Below are 13,895 nucleotides of genomic sequence, written 5' to 3'. Positions count from 1 at the left end.
TAAATAAAATGATCGGTAGGGTATGAAGAATAACAAAAGTTAAGTTTGCACCATTTAAAAGCTTCTGAAGGAAATATTAGATTTTTTTAACCGCTACTTCTATAAGAGGAAAATGCTCTAAATAAAGAAGTATATTACTACTATATACTTCTCCTTTTTCTACATACAAATTTCAAAAAACCAAAGTTAAATCAAAAGCTTTTAAGGCTGAAATAACAATTTTGCGAACTTTTGCAAACTTACTTATTTTAGGATAACTTTTAATTAGATTTTCAGACCTTTAGAGCTTTAAAAGTTCATAAACTTTATTATTTTAGGATAATATAAAAATATTTAGAAAAGCAAATTTTATACCATTAATTTTAATATCCCACCAAAAAGTCTCTGTAACTTTTAATTGGATTTTCAAAGCTTTTAGGGCTTTAAAAGTTCATAAACTTTATTATTTTAGGATAATTTAAAGATATTTAGAAAATAAAATCATATTTTATGATATTAATTTGAATATCCTACCTAAAAGTCTCTGTAAATTTTAATTAGATTTTCAAGGCATTAAAAGCTCATAAACTTTATTATTTTAGGATAATTTAAAAATATTTAGAAAAGCACATTTTATAATATTAATTTGAATATCCTACCTAAAGGTCTGTGTAAATGTTAATTGGATTTTTAAAGCTTTAAAAGCTCATAAACTTTATTATTTTGGGATAATTTAAAAATATTTAGAAAAGCAAATTTTATAATATTAATTTGAATATCCTACCTGAAAGTCCCTGTAACTTTTAATTAGATTTTAAGAGCTTTTAGAGCTTTACAAGCTCACAATACCGAAAAAATCATGTCTGTGTAATGCAGCTGGCATGCTGATTTACATTTTGTATCTATTCTCCAAATAAATAAAACAATTTGATTCCCAAAAAAGCTTTAAGAGCTTAAGTATAGAGATTTTGGATCAGTTACTTAAGCTTGAGAAATGCCTTAAAGTTAAAAAAAAAATCAGCTTCTTCCGGAAAGGTTTTGAATACTTTTCTTTTGCGATTTTCAATAGGAGCGCTGAACTTTCTATTGAAATTTAAGAGCCGGTTGACTTCAAAACGCTCTTTACTCTCTTGGACATTTATGATTCAAATTACTTTTAGCAAAAAATGTGTAACGCTTAAAGCTCCCCCTCATTAAGCTTTTTAAAATTACACGAATTTTACATCTTCAGCATCTGTCATATCATAATTACCGGCAATTTATGTATCAATTAAATTCAAATTTAATTAATTTGACATAAAATCCTTAAAGCGGTTAAAGCGCATCAACCGCCATATGTCGCTAATGTTTGCTAACAACCACAACGCTAATTGGCTGACATAAGTGACACCTGCCAATTTAGCTTAGCACATCTCAACCAAAGTTTGGTGCACTTCACACCAAAAAATATTATTTTTAATGCTTTACTCTTGCTTTTAATCTCTTCTTATGCAAACGATTTGGCAAAGGTTTTCAATTTAGGTGGAAATCGACGTAGACCATTGCTAAGCTTTTGCTTAGATTAGCAATTCGTAGGTGTGTAAGCAATTAGTAATTGATAAAATTACAAAGTGTAATTAGGATAACTTCAACGTGAATATATGTATAAGCGAAATTTGTGAAGAAAGTAATTAAAGATTTCTTCAAAGAAGGATTATGCAAATTAGGCATATGGCGCTTCTATCTAGATAATTTTGGTTTGAGACCAAATATGGTATTTTAATATAATTTAGAACCAAATAATGTTTAACGCCTGTGTAAAACTACGAGATTTCCGTTGGTAAGTGGTAAACGATATTATTAACATAAATACGAGCTTTCGAAAAAAGCTTTCAATGATATTTATAAAAGCTCTTTTTTGTTGCGTAAGCTACATTAGTCACGTTGTGATACCACAAAAAGACCCTATTACTTTTCCTCTCCGAATCAGTTTTGTGGTCCTGATAAAGGTCACTAAGTCCTTGACCTAGCGCAGAAAGGGAGCTCCCTGAAGGCACTGACTTGCGCCACTTAACTCCTACTCCATCGATGATAAGTCGCTCCGAACCTTGCTGCACCTCCACCTATAAGGCAGTGCTCAGTTAGTACTCCTACAAGCGGGAAATTGTATCCCTACTTAAATTGTAAACGTGGTGCTGTCTTTAGGGTCCCATTTAGGCCACGTTTTCTACCATTTCTAATATCTAGTGTTTTTTAGCCATCTTTCCTCGACTTTACGGTGGATGTGTCCTTTAGCTTTAGCTTGCATTTGGCAAGGGGCCAGGAAGAATCCGGCCTGCCAAGCTCGTCTGCAATGTACTTTATCTCAATGTCCCTATGCCATCTCTTGAAGAGATCGGCGACAGTTTAGTGTTAGTACAGAATTGAATGAGTAAGAGCCATGAGATTTGATAGAAGACTGTCTGTCGATAAAAATAAAGATTTACTAGCCGATATTTTGTGTTCCTCTCCTAACTGCTGATTCTATGATGACTGATACTTCTTCCTGAAGACACCACAGAGGAGAAAGAGAGTTCATGGTCTAGGTCCCTTGGATAGACTCCACTTCCAACACTGCCGTTTAGCATAGAACCGTTGGTGTATAAGAAAACGCTGCCGTCAACTACAGGCACCTATCCAACTACGCGCAATCATCCCAATGTCTAGAATGTTTACAAAGTCATGCTGACCGTTCAGCAATACTGACCACATAATTTGCAGTAGAATGTTAAACTATTTATATTGCTTCAGTTTTTAAGAAAGCCAACCTAATATCAGGAATAATTTTTAAAATAATTCTAGATATCTCAAAGCTCAAAGCAATTCTTCATAATGCTTAACATAGTGTTAGTTGAAAAAAATGTTTTCAAGTTTCAAAAAGTTTACAAAGAATTTAATGATTTGCAAATTCTGTCTATTTAACTTAAGATTTCTAAAACCATTTGCTCCTTAACAGTTAATTACTTTTCCCTATGTACCAACCTAATAAGAAATGGTAAAAGCTCCTCAAAACAATTTCGTGCCTTAATTTGTTTATATGGTTTTACATAGTAATATAAAAAATCTTCTAACATCAATTTTTCCAAGCTCTCGAATTCATCAGAAGTTTTTCTGCATCATTTCCATTTTGAGCGCAACTTATAACCAACCACAAGGCTCATTGAAGCTTTTGTGTTAAGCATACCTTCATTCCTAACCTCTTTCATTGTTTTATCCTGATTCAAATTTCCTTTGATGTTGGCAAATTCACGTATCCCTTCCAAAGCTATGGAGCTTTCCAATTTTTTGATACAGAAAAGCGTTTGGTAATATAAGACGTAGAAATAGAGTTTTTAAAGCGTTTAAAAAAGTTTAGTCTTTTTTATTTTTCTACGCAAACTCTGATTGTTTAAAATTTTCGAATTTCATATATAATCTCGTAACCTTGCCGGGCGCGGACGGTGTTTTGATCGCTCTTCGAATTGTTATTCTTTTTACTTTGTAAACAAGTTTTATATTTTATAAGTATTTATTAATATAATAGAAAACAGTTTATAAGTTTAATTTTACATAGTGCAATATACATAGTGGCTTTTTGTACAATTTAAACATTCAGTCTGTGTGTTCATATATCATAGATTTTTACAAAAATTTGTGGTAACTGCATACCTTTTTGTTGGTAGCTGCTATTAGCAAGTCATTATGTGCCCTTTTTGCTTTCTGTTGTGTTCGCTGCTGGTTGTTGCCGGTTTCTCTCACATAGGTGGTCGCGTGGTTGACCTAATATCCAGCAAAATTGGACTTAACTGGACATGTCATGATTGTCGTTCCGTAGAAAATGACATGCGAGCTTTTATGAGGCAAACTCAGAAAGAGTTCAACAACATTTTTATTGGGTTTCGTGACTTTAACGAAAGATTCAAAACGACGGAGGCTCACTTTAAAAAATTGAAAGTGATATCTGAATCCCCAAAACGTAAGAAATGTATGCCCAACAATGACTCCAACTTGTCTTCGAGTCAGGGGCAAAGCTGTCCTCCTACGAATGTCCCTTCAACCGCGTTGACTGATACGAACAGGCTTACCAAAGACGTTATGAACAATGCAGCTCAGGAATCTCCACAAGAATCTCCACAAGGTTGTGCCGAGACTTCCAGTGAGACGATCTCTGGCAAATTAAACGATGCGCGAACTAATAGTGGTACCTTTGCGGCTGTTTGTTCTACGTCACCAATGTTGATTTCGCTGGACTCCCCAATTCATCCTACACCTCCATCGGTACCTTTAGCTCCAACAATAACAGTTACCGATACTGGGGTTGTTGCTAGCGATACAAGTGTACCTCAAAAAATAGTACGGGCTCGATAACCAACGCTATAATGGCCGCACCTTCCCAGCTCTCTGGTGCGCTATCCACTACTCCTTTGCAGGTGATTGCCGTGCCACCTCGTAGGGCTGTATTTGTGTCCCGATTACACGCCTCGCTTACCGAAAATGACATTGCTCATTAAGTTTGCTCTAAACTTGGTGTTGCACCCACTAATAACATCAATGTGTATAAAATTAACTTTAAATATGAGAGAGACATCTCCTCATTTAAAATATCCCTTTCAGATGAATATTTCGATAAGGTACTTGATTCCTCTTTTTGGCCCAAGCATACTGTGGTTCACTTGTTCACGAGAAAGGTGAGGGCCGAACCTGTTTTATTACAGCCAAAAAACGATTTGACGAACACAGTTATAACAACACAAAGGTAATTGCTGTCCCGTGTTCTCATTAATTTCTAAAATGTTCGTGGTTTACGATCAAAACTTGTTCCATTCTTCCTTAATTCTTTCAACTTTTCTGCACAAGTTTTAGCTTTTACGGAGACCTGGCTAAAGCCTGATGATAACAATTCTGAGGTTTTTTCAAATAAATATGCTCTTTATCGGCGTGATCGCATCTCTAGTACGGGAGGTGTCCTTATTGCTGTTGAATCTAACCTATCATCTGAGTTGATTCCGCTGGACAATATCTCTCATATCGAATTCATAGCAGTTAGGCTTCCATTCGGTAGCTATAGCGTAATTGTTTGCTGTTCGTATATACCACCTCGTAGTTGGGAGATAACGATCGACTTGTTGTTGTTGGTGACTTTAACTTGCCAACAGTTGGATTAATATAAGTGATTCAAACTTTTTAACTCCCACTGCTCAACATGAGTTTCTCAATTGCTTGTTAGACTCATCTCCTTTACAGATTAACAATGTTCCAAATAGTGGAAATATAATGCTGGATTTAGTATTTGTGGATGGCTAGGTGGGTACTATCCTTACGGAAATACAACCTTTATCCCTTCCAGAAGACTCTCTTCACCCTACGCTAGAGATACCACTTAATATCAGCCTACCCCGTAAGATTCAAATACAGTCTCGTCCCCGATCTAGATGCTTCTACAAAGCGAATTTCATTATGCTCAATGATCTGTTGGCTTCCCATGATTGGTCGGATCTCTATGCTTGCACTGATGTCGATTCGGCTATCTCTATATTTTACAGTAGGCTTGACGGCTTCTTTGATACCTGCATTCCTACTCGCTATACCCTATGTTCGAATAAGCCCCCTTGGTTTTCAAGGCAACTTATCAGACTTAATAACATTAAATATAGGCTTTATAAGAGATTCAAGAAATCTGGAGCATCTGCAGACCTATCTAAATATCTAATAGCTCGCTCTAAATTTCACCGTCTTAATCAGCTTTGTTATAAAATTACTTGAGTTGTTGTAAAGCCCAATTTTTTAGAAATCCAAAAAAGTTTTACAGTTTCGTAAATTCAAAGCGGAAAACTTATGGGTATCCTTCCTCATTAACTTTTGGAGGTAAAAACGCTTGCACTGATGACGACGTTGCTGAACTATTTTCTGAGTTCTTTAAGTCCACGTATTCATCCAGTGGTTTTCATTCCGGTCAATATCCCTATCGCTTAGATAGCACGAATTACATTAGGAATCCTGCTATTGATGGTAATATTGTTCTTCAGAGTCTTCAATCTTTGAAGCCCACCTTTTCTCCGGGACCGGACGGTGTTCCTAGTTGCGTGCTTAGGTACTGCGCCGAAAACATGTATGAGCCTATTTTAAAATTATTTGAGCTATCTCTGGGATCTGCGTCATTCCCGGCACTTTGGAAACAGTCTTTTATTATACCCCTGCATAAAAAAGGTAGTAGGTCAAAAGTTGAAAACTACAGGGGTATTGCTAAACTTTCAGTCATTCCTAAAGTCTTTGAACAGATTGTTACTAGTCAACTCCAATATCAGTGTTCTAGTCTTTTATCTCCATGCCAACACGGTTTTATTCGTCAAAGGTCAACCACTACAAATTTGCTTTTATTCACCTCTATAGTTATGGAAGGATTTTTAGCGGACAAGCAAACGGATGTCATCTACAGGGACTTCAGCAAATCATTTGATACCGTCAACCATGAGTTGCTTATTCATAAGCTTGATTTACTGGGCTTTCCGTTTCACCTGTTAATGTGGCTGAAAAGCTATCTTTCTAACCGGACCCAAAAAGTCCTGTTCAAGTGCAATCTGTCGGAATCGTTCGGAGTTTCCTCCGGCGTACCCCAGGGAAGTCATCTAGGCCCTTTGCTCTTTGCCCTTTTCGTTAATGACTTGCCACAGACAATATTATATTCCCATACTATAATGTATGCGGATGATGTAAAACTTTGCTACACTTACTGTCCTGCCGATTTGAGTTCCTTGGATCTTCTTCAGGCTGACTTGGACTCGTTCCATGATCTAGGTGCAAATGATCTAGGTGTCCTTTTTGATATGAAATTGAATTTTAACATGCATATTTCATCTATAGCCAACAAAGCGTTGAGTTTACTTGGAGTTGTTAAAAGATGGGCTAAAGAGTTCGATGGTCCGTACCTCACTAAGGTTCTTTACACATCGCTGGTTCGTCCAATACTCGAGTATTGCTCATGCGTTTGGTCCGCTGTTTCTCAAAAGCATATAATGCGTCTTGAGTCAGTTCAAAAGCAATTTTTGATATTTGCATTGCGCGGCCTTAATTGGGACTCAAGTCTCCACCTTCCTCCATACAGAAGTAGACTTCTTCTTATTAACTTACCCACTCTGGAAAGTCGGAGAATATTACTGGGGGTATTGTTCATCCATAAGCTCATTATTGGAGAAATTGATTCTGCGGACCTCCTCAGCCGCTTGTTTTTTGCGGTTCCCCCTAGAGTATCCAGACACTACGTTCCTTTCTATTTTTTTACCCCTTTGTCAACGAAACTTTGCTAAAAATAATCCTCTTCTTATCTGGTGCGCGCACTACAATGACTTGTATAGCTGCATCAGTCTTGAATGTACTTTTGCCACTGTACGTAATGCAATACTTGCCTATATCTAATTTAAGAGATACAAGCTAATTTAATTTGCCGGCATTTGATTCCTTCCATAAATAACAGGAACTATCTCGTTTAAGGATGGAGGAACATTTATCAACCTGTATCATTAAAAAGGAACAAGACAGTACTGTGTTGTTTGGGATCTGGTGCATTCCAACAACGTAAAAAACATGCTTTTTCATGAGTCACTGACCGGAATCGTATGCATTCCGGCAGTATAATCTTATGGGTCAGACATCGAGCTGATTGGAATCTGGTGCATTCCAACAACACAGGTCATGTTACTTTTTTATGCCTTGTGATGGCGTATCCTCATTACACTACTCTTAGCACTGCCGGATTCCTATGACATGCTGATTGGAATTTTGTTGCATTCCAACAGGGAGATTGGAATCCACTGCATTCCGAAATCATGCTGAGCGGAATCTGATGGATTCCGCCAGTATAAGATTTCGGCATAAGATCTTATTTCTGCTCATATTCCTTATTATTATTATATTCTGAATATAAATGGTAATGTTCATTAATATTTCTTTGTTTGTAATATAACATTGTTGAAATCTCGATATATCTTAAATTTTTACTTTTGACTTGTATATTTATATATCTTTTATATTATGCAGTCGACCATAGTTTGACGTCGGCTTTAAATAATAAATAAATAAATAAAATATAATTGGCTTAAAAGCTCATCAGCAGATTGTTTGCAGTAAGTTTTCTCCCCTCTCAAAACTACATACATTTTAAATTAGCTCTTAAAATAGCTTGAGCCAATTAACTATCTTCCGGAAAAGCTCCGAGCTTTCCTCTCAGGATAACGCTGTGAGACTAGAATTTTCTATGTCAAATCTCAGTTTGTGATTATAGCAGATAAAAAATAAAACCAAAAACTATTTGCGTCAATTTTGCTGCAACAAATATTGTTATTGTTACTGTTTAAACACTTAAAAAAAGAGAAAGCTCTTACAGTTACAACAACAAGCTGCAATAAATTATTTTAAAAGAAGAAATTGTTTATAGCTTTCCATTAGGAAGCCCCTCGAGCGTAAAAAATTAAAATTGTTTCTACCGCGGATATGAGTAAACCATAACATGCGTGTTGAAGATTTATTTAGCTTTCTCTCATCCAACCTTACACAGACATTACAAAAGCTCGTTTGCTTTCACGAATAATATTTAAGTCGATGTTCAGCGTCTGATCCGAAAGGTTAAGTGCTGCTGGATTAATCGCTAAACATAAGTATGTGTGCGCGATTTGTTGATGATGGGGGTGATTTGTTGTTTTTGTTTCCATTTTTGGTGGTATATATCTATACCAAATTTTTTTTGAATGCTATGATGTTCCTTCGAACTCAAAGTCGGTTTTTAAAGCCCAAACTTTTGGGTATTAAGTATTCTAAAGTTTTTCGGTGTATCGAAGCTTTTAACATATTCACATTTTGGAAATATATATGTGTGCACGTCACTGTTTTACCGACATTAATTTGTCAAATATTGCTTTTAAAGGAAGGCAAAATCAGTGAACATTTTGGTTTAAGGCAGAAATGCTAAAAAAATTTGAAATAATATTGTTTACCTAAAAGCAAATTTCAAAAGCTTTAACGGTAATTAGTTTGAAAAAGCACGCTTTCAAAATAAAGAAAAATCGGTAAATATAACCCACTTTAGTAAATTCTTGCCTTTCAGCAAACCCAAATTTAACTTTTATGTGAAAGCTCTCCTCAATCAAGTTACTCTTTGCAATAAATAAATTCTAAAATTTAACTTTTGTGTGAAAAATCTCATAAATTAAGTTAAAGCTCCAGTAGCCTTTGCAATAAAATAAAATTCTCACTGATACCTTACTTCACAGAAACTTTTAGCAAGCTGTGACCTAATTAAATTGACCTAATTTTCTATATATATCACAGCCATCGATATTCCCCCGTGCTTTGATTGACAGTTAAACTTTATCGAAAACATTTGCAATTTGAACTTTTCAACCACATTTCCGGTTTCATGTTTGTAATTCCGTAATTTATTTATGTAACAAAGCAGCAAATGCAAAACTAATAGTTATTCAAAATTTTATACAAAAGTGTTTTAAATGCCTTTCGATTCGTAACCTATATATATTAGAGTGTCCGTTCTTTGGCAATTGCTAGTTGTTTTTTTGGTATCTTTAGTCATAATTTTCTCTTCCAAAAATTGGTTATTATGCAGAGAAAACTTGCATGTTCTAATATCAATTCCTATATCTTTGCAAAGTCACATGAAGTTTTTGAGCTTTTTTGCATAAAGATAAAGCTTTTTTCTGTAGAGAGACTGTTCAAACTGTTCACCGGTTATCGAAAACTGAACACACTTTCAGAACAAATTAGTTGGTAACCAAGAAAGCTTTCGAGTTGCTACTTAGTTTTTAGGTAGAACTTAAGATTTTGAAAAAAATTTTAAATAACGGACACCCTAATATGCACATGTATGCATTGCTACATCCGTTTAACCAAAAGTCACAGACAACTATTTAACCGATTGCCAACAGCTATGCAAACATAAATTCTCTTCAACCGCAAATAAATTTTCTTCAAATGTCAACTCAAAAATAAGAAAAGAACAAATAAAATAGATTTAGAAATGCATTTAAATTGCCACAGCTAAATATATATTTGTGCACTCTTGGGTGTTTGATTGTTATGAGTTGCTCTGAAAAAACTAATTGTAAATAAATTACGAAAGTTTCAGCACTTGCGTGAAAGCTATGACTTCTACGCAGCAGAATAAATTTTGTGGTGAGGAGCTTAATCATATTTTGGATGACAAGTTCTATAATGCTGCCAGGGAACGGTTTTAATAGTTATTTCTTAAATTTTAAACCAAATATTCAGATAGAGGCAGTTGCCCTATATCAAATTTGTTTACAAAATTTTCATCTGAAACTACTTTTTTTTTAATTTTTTTTTAGAAGCAGTCTCTAATCGAACCTATAATGGACCTTATAATATCCCGAGAGAACACTTAAGTAGTCATTAATAGTTTTCCAAAAAGAGTCAGAAACTGTTCCGAAAATAAGCGGTAACAGTCCCGAATCGACCTTGAAAACAGTCCCAGAGTGATAAAGAAGAAGTGCCAAATTTATCCCAAAAATGCCCATAAAAGTTCCAAATTTAACCCGAAATAATCCTAGATAGTCCTGCATTGTTTCCGAAATAGTCCCGAAAACAGTCGCGACATAGCCCTGGGATAGTACCGAAACCTTCCTAATACCGAAGTAATCCTAAAATAGTCCTAAATTGATCCCGAAAACAATACCGAAAGGATACTGTAATAAACCCAGATAAGGCCCTTGAATATTTTCCGAAAATATCCACAAACTGTTCCGAAAAAAATCCGCAAACTAATCGATAACAGTTCCGAATCGACCTTGAAAACAGTCCCAGAGAGATCAAGAATCAGTGGCACATTTATCCCAAAAATGCCTTTAGTATAAAACAACAACTTTATTCCTTATTAATTATTAAATCTATGCTTAACAACGTTATTCTTTGCTGCTCACTGCGCGACTGACTATTTCTTGTGCAGCTCAATTCTACCTTCGGTTAAATGCAATATATACTTATGCATACATATGTAAGCAGTGAGAGAATGAGTAAAATTTATAGTTTGAGTGCATTAGTTCTATTCGAACATAACAATGCCCATAAAAGTTCCAAATTTAACCCGACATAGTCCTAAATAGTCCTGCACTGATTCCGAGATGGTCCCGAAAACAGAGGCGGCATGGCCCTGGGATAGTACCGAAACTGTCCTGAAGTGATATCGTAATAATCCTAAAATAATCCTGAATTTATCTCGAAAACAATATTCGAAACAGATCGGCAATAATCCCGTACTAATACCGAAAACGGTCCCGAGGGGTCCAGAAATATTCGCAAATCGATCACGAAACTATGCGGAAATAGTCTCAAAAAGACCCCAATACGATGCTAAACACCATCAGGAAATAATCCCGGAAAAGTCCTGAATCTAACAGGAAATGTTTCCAAAATGATTCTGAAATAATCCCGAAGTCGGAGTCATTGTCCCCAAAACAATTCCGACTTAGTCGCAAGAATAATCCCAAACAAGAAGCACATAAAAAATTATTTGTAAAATATGACGTAAAAAAGCTTTGGTATGATATCCATAGGGAGTAATTTTGCCTGTCAGGATATCCGAGATGGCTACTTTTCAGGGTTTTGACAGTGTTTTGAAAGGATGATCAAAATGGTGACGCTTTCGTTCGGCCATCTTCAGCGGATGTTGGAAATAGATATAAAATGGAACCACGGTAGCCACTTTAGGAATCAGATGATCGGTTCTTGTTGCTATTTTGACGTCTAATGTGAAGATATCATACTTGGTGAACAATACGACGTGACGCAAATGTTTTGTGTGGACTGTTATTAGAGGACCCGTCCAACAATCTCCCAAGCGTACAACGAAAAGTAAAAGGGGAACCTTTTTGATAGTACATGTTCAGGCATAAACAGCTACAATTAGTATCTCCATAGGACATGCTCAAATAAAAGGGATATCATCAAAATGTATAAAGAGATTAACACTGCCCATAGTCTCATGATCCATTGCGAATCATTCCAGACTCATAATAATATCTTCTTTTCTGCAGTCGTATAAAGGTCTAACAGGTTTATGAAGTAATCTTAACTAATTATCAATGTTAAGACATCCAACGTTTTAAGTCATCGTACGGTTGCTTCTTGATACTACCTTATACATACATATGTATGCACTACCAAAGCGGCATGTCTATTAGACCGGGTAGAGTCTTTTCCGTAAATTTATTTCCGGAATATCTATCCCCACGAACTGCAGTTTTAAAGAAGTGCTAACATAATCTCTCTAAGTAGGAATGATAGGAAGAGGGCTACGATTTCGTATGATAGCGGCATGTAAATCCACACCGACGGCTTCAAAATAGGCTTAGGTAAGGGGCTGGAAACTATTTTTATTCTCAAGCGACTTCTACGTCATTCAAACTGCTATCATATTGTAGGTATGCTTTTAGCAAAAATCCTCTCTACTGGCAAAGACTGCAAATTCCTCGAGGCCTGTAGCATAACTGCCAAGGTCTCTACTTTTTCTGACAGTCAGGCAGCAATAAAGGCGCCAGATGAGCTATATACCATTGCGAAACAAGTAGGGATACGTAAGCAACTTATAGCTCGTGAACGGTGTATCAGTTGACGAAGACATTACGGTTGCTGATGTAATCTGTGAACGGTGATCGGGTTTCAGTGAACGGTGTATCGGTTAACGGGGACGGGTTTTCACCGCATTAGTGTATTATTAATCAGTAGAGTGAGGTAACGTTGGTTGGGCAAGTGGTTGGTGGTGGCGATGAAGAATCGGTGATTCGATTCCCAAGCAACCGGTGGTTGCCGAAGTCGATACCCGGAGAATCGTAGAAACGAATCGGTGGATTAGTGAATGCCGGAGGATCGTTGATGATGAATTGGTAGATCGATTCCCAATCAATCGGGGCCTAATAAAATCGCTACCCAGCGAAACGGAGTTAGTGGATCTGTTGATTGATTTCCATGCAACCGGTTGTTGGGGGAATCCCTACCCCCCGAATCGCAAGTGTCGAATGCGTAGACTGGCGTTTAGAAGTTGTCGAATCGGTTGATCAAGGTCCAAACAACCCATGGCTATTGAAATCAATGTCCAGCGAACCGCGGCTGAAGAACCGGTGGATGTCGGTCGATAGGGTTGGTGAATCGGGAGTGTGCAGATGACGAATCGGTCGAACGATTTCAAAGCAACCGGTGGCTGATAAAATCGATGTACGGCGAGTCACAGCTGACTTATCGGTGGATTTGTAACAGGTTATTTATATTGTGGGCTGGCCGCGTAGGCAGGGGGCGGCATACAGACCTAGGTCTGGGAGAAGAATGGGCGTAGGAGCCAGGTTATTTCACGCTCGGACACATTAGAAGTAATGTAAACTGTTTTTATTTAAATATAAATCATTATAAACACTTTGAGAAGTTTGGACACTTGCGGTTGCCGAGTATGGCGCGTTTTAAATACTTTCAAATGATCACTTGCATATTGTCTGTGCATTATCATAAGATTGCTGATCGCTGTTGAAGTGGGACAATATGTAGTAGTAATTCTATTAATGTATGGTGGTGATGTTACTGAATGTTTTTGTTGCTAATAAAAGCGGCATTACAAGTTGAGGGCGCAATTTTACTCTTTCTATCAAGAGGCATATTAGTACGTCTTTTTTGTGATTCAATCTTAAATGTATTGCTCTTATTTCTCATACTTACCTTGACTTCAGCTCTATGTTCAATATAATGTAACAAATTTAGTGCAATTCCTCTTATTTGCAACCTTCTACAAACGTTCGAATCACTAAACTGTTGAATAAATAACTCCACTATTCAATAATGCAAAATCGCCTTTATTCAAGTACTCCACAATAACTACTACTTCTCGACAGATAGTGTGCTTAACTCAAACT

This window comes from Eurosta solidaginis, unplaced genomic scaffold (assembly GCF_040869045.1).
Source record: "Eurosta solidaginis isolate ZX-2024a unplaced genomic scaffold, ASM4086904v1 ctg00001019.1, whole genome shotgun sequence".
Classification (NCBI taxonomy): Eukaryota; Metazoa; Arthropoda; class Insecta; order Diptera; family Tephritidae; genus Eurosta; species Eurosta solidaginis.
The sequence above is the reverse complement of the archived record's forward strand: the minus strand, read 5'-3'. Positions refer to the sequence as shown.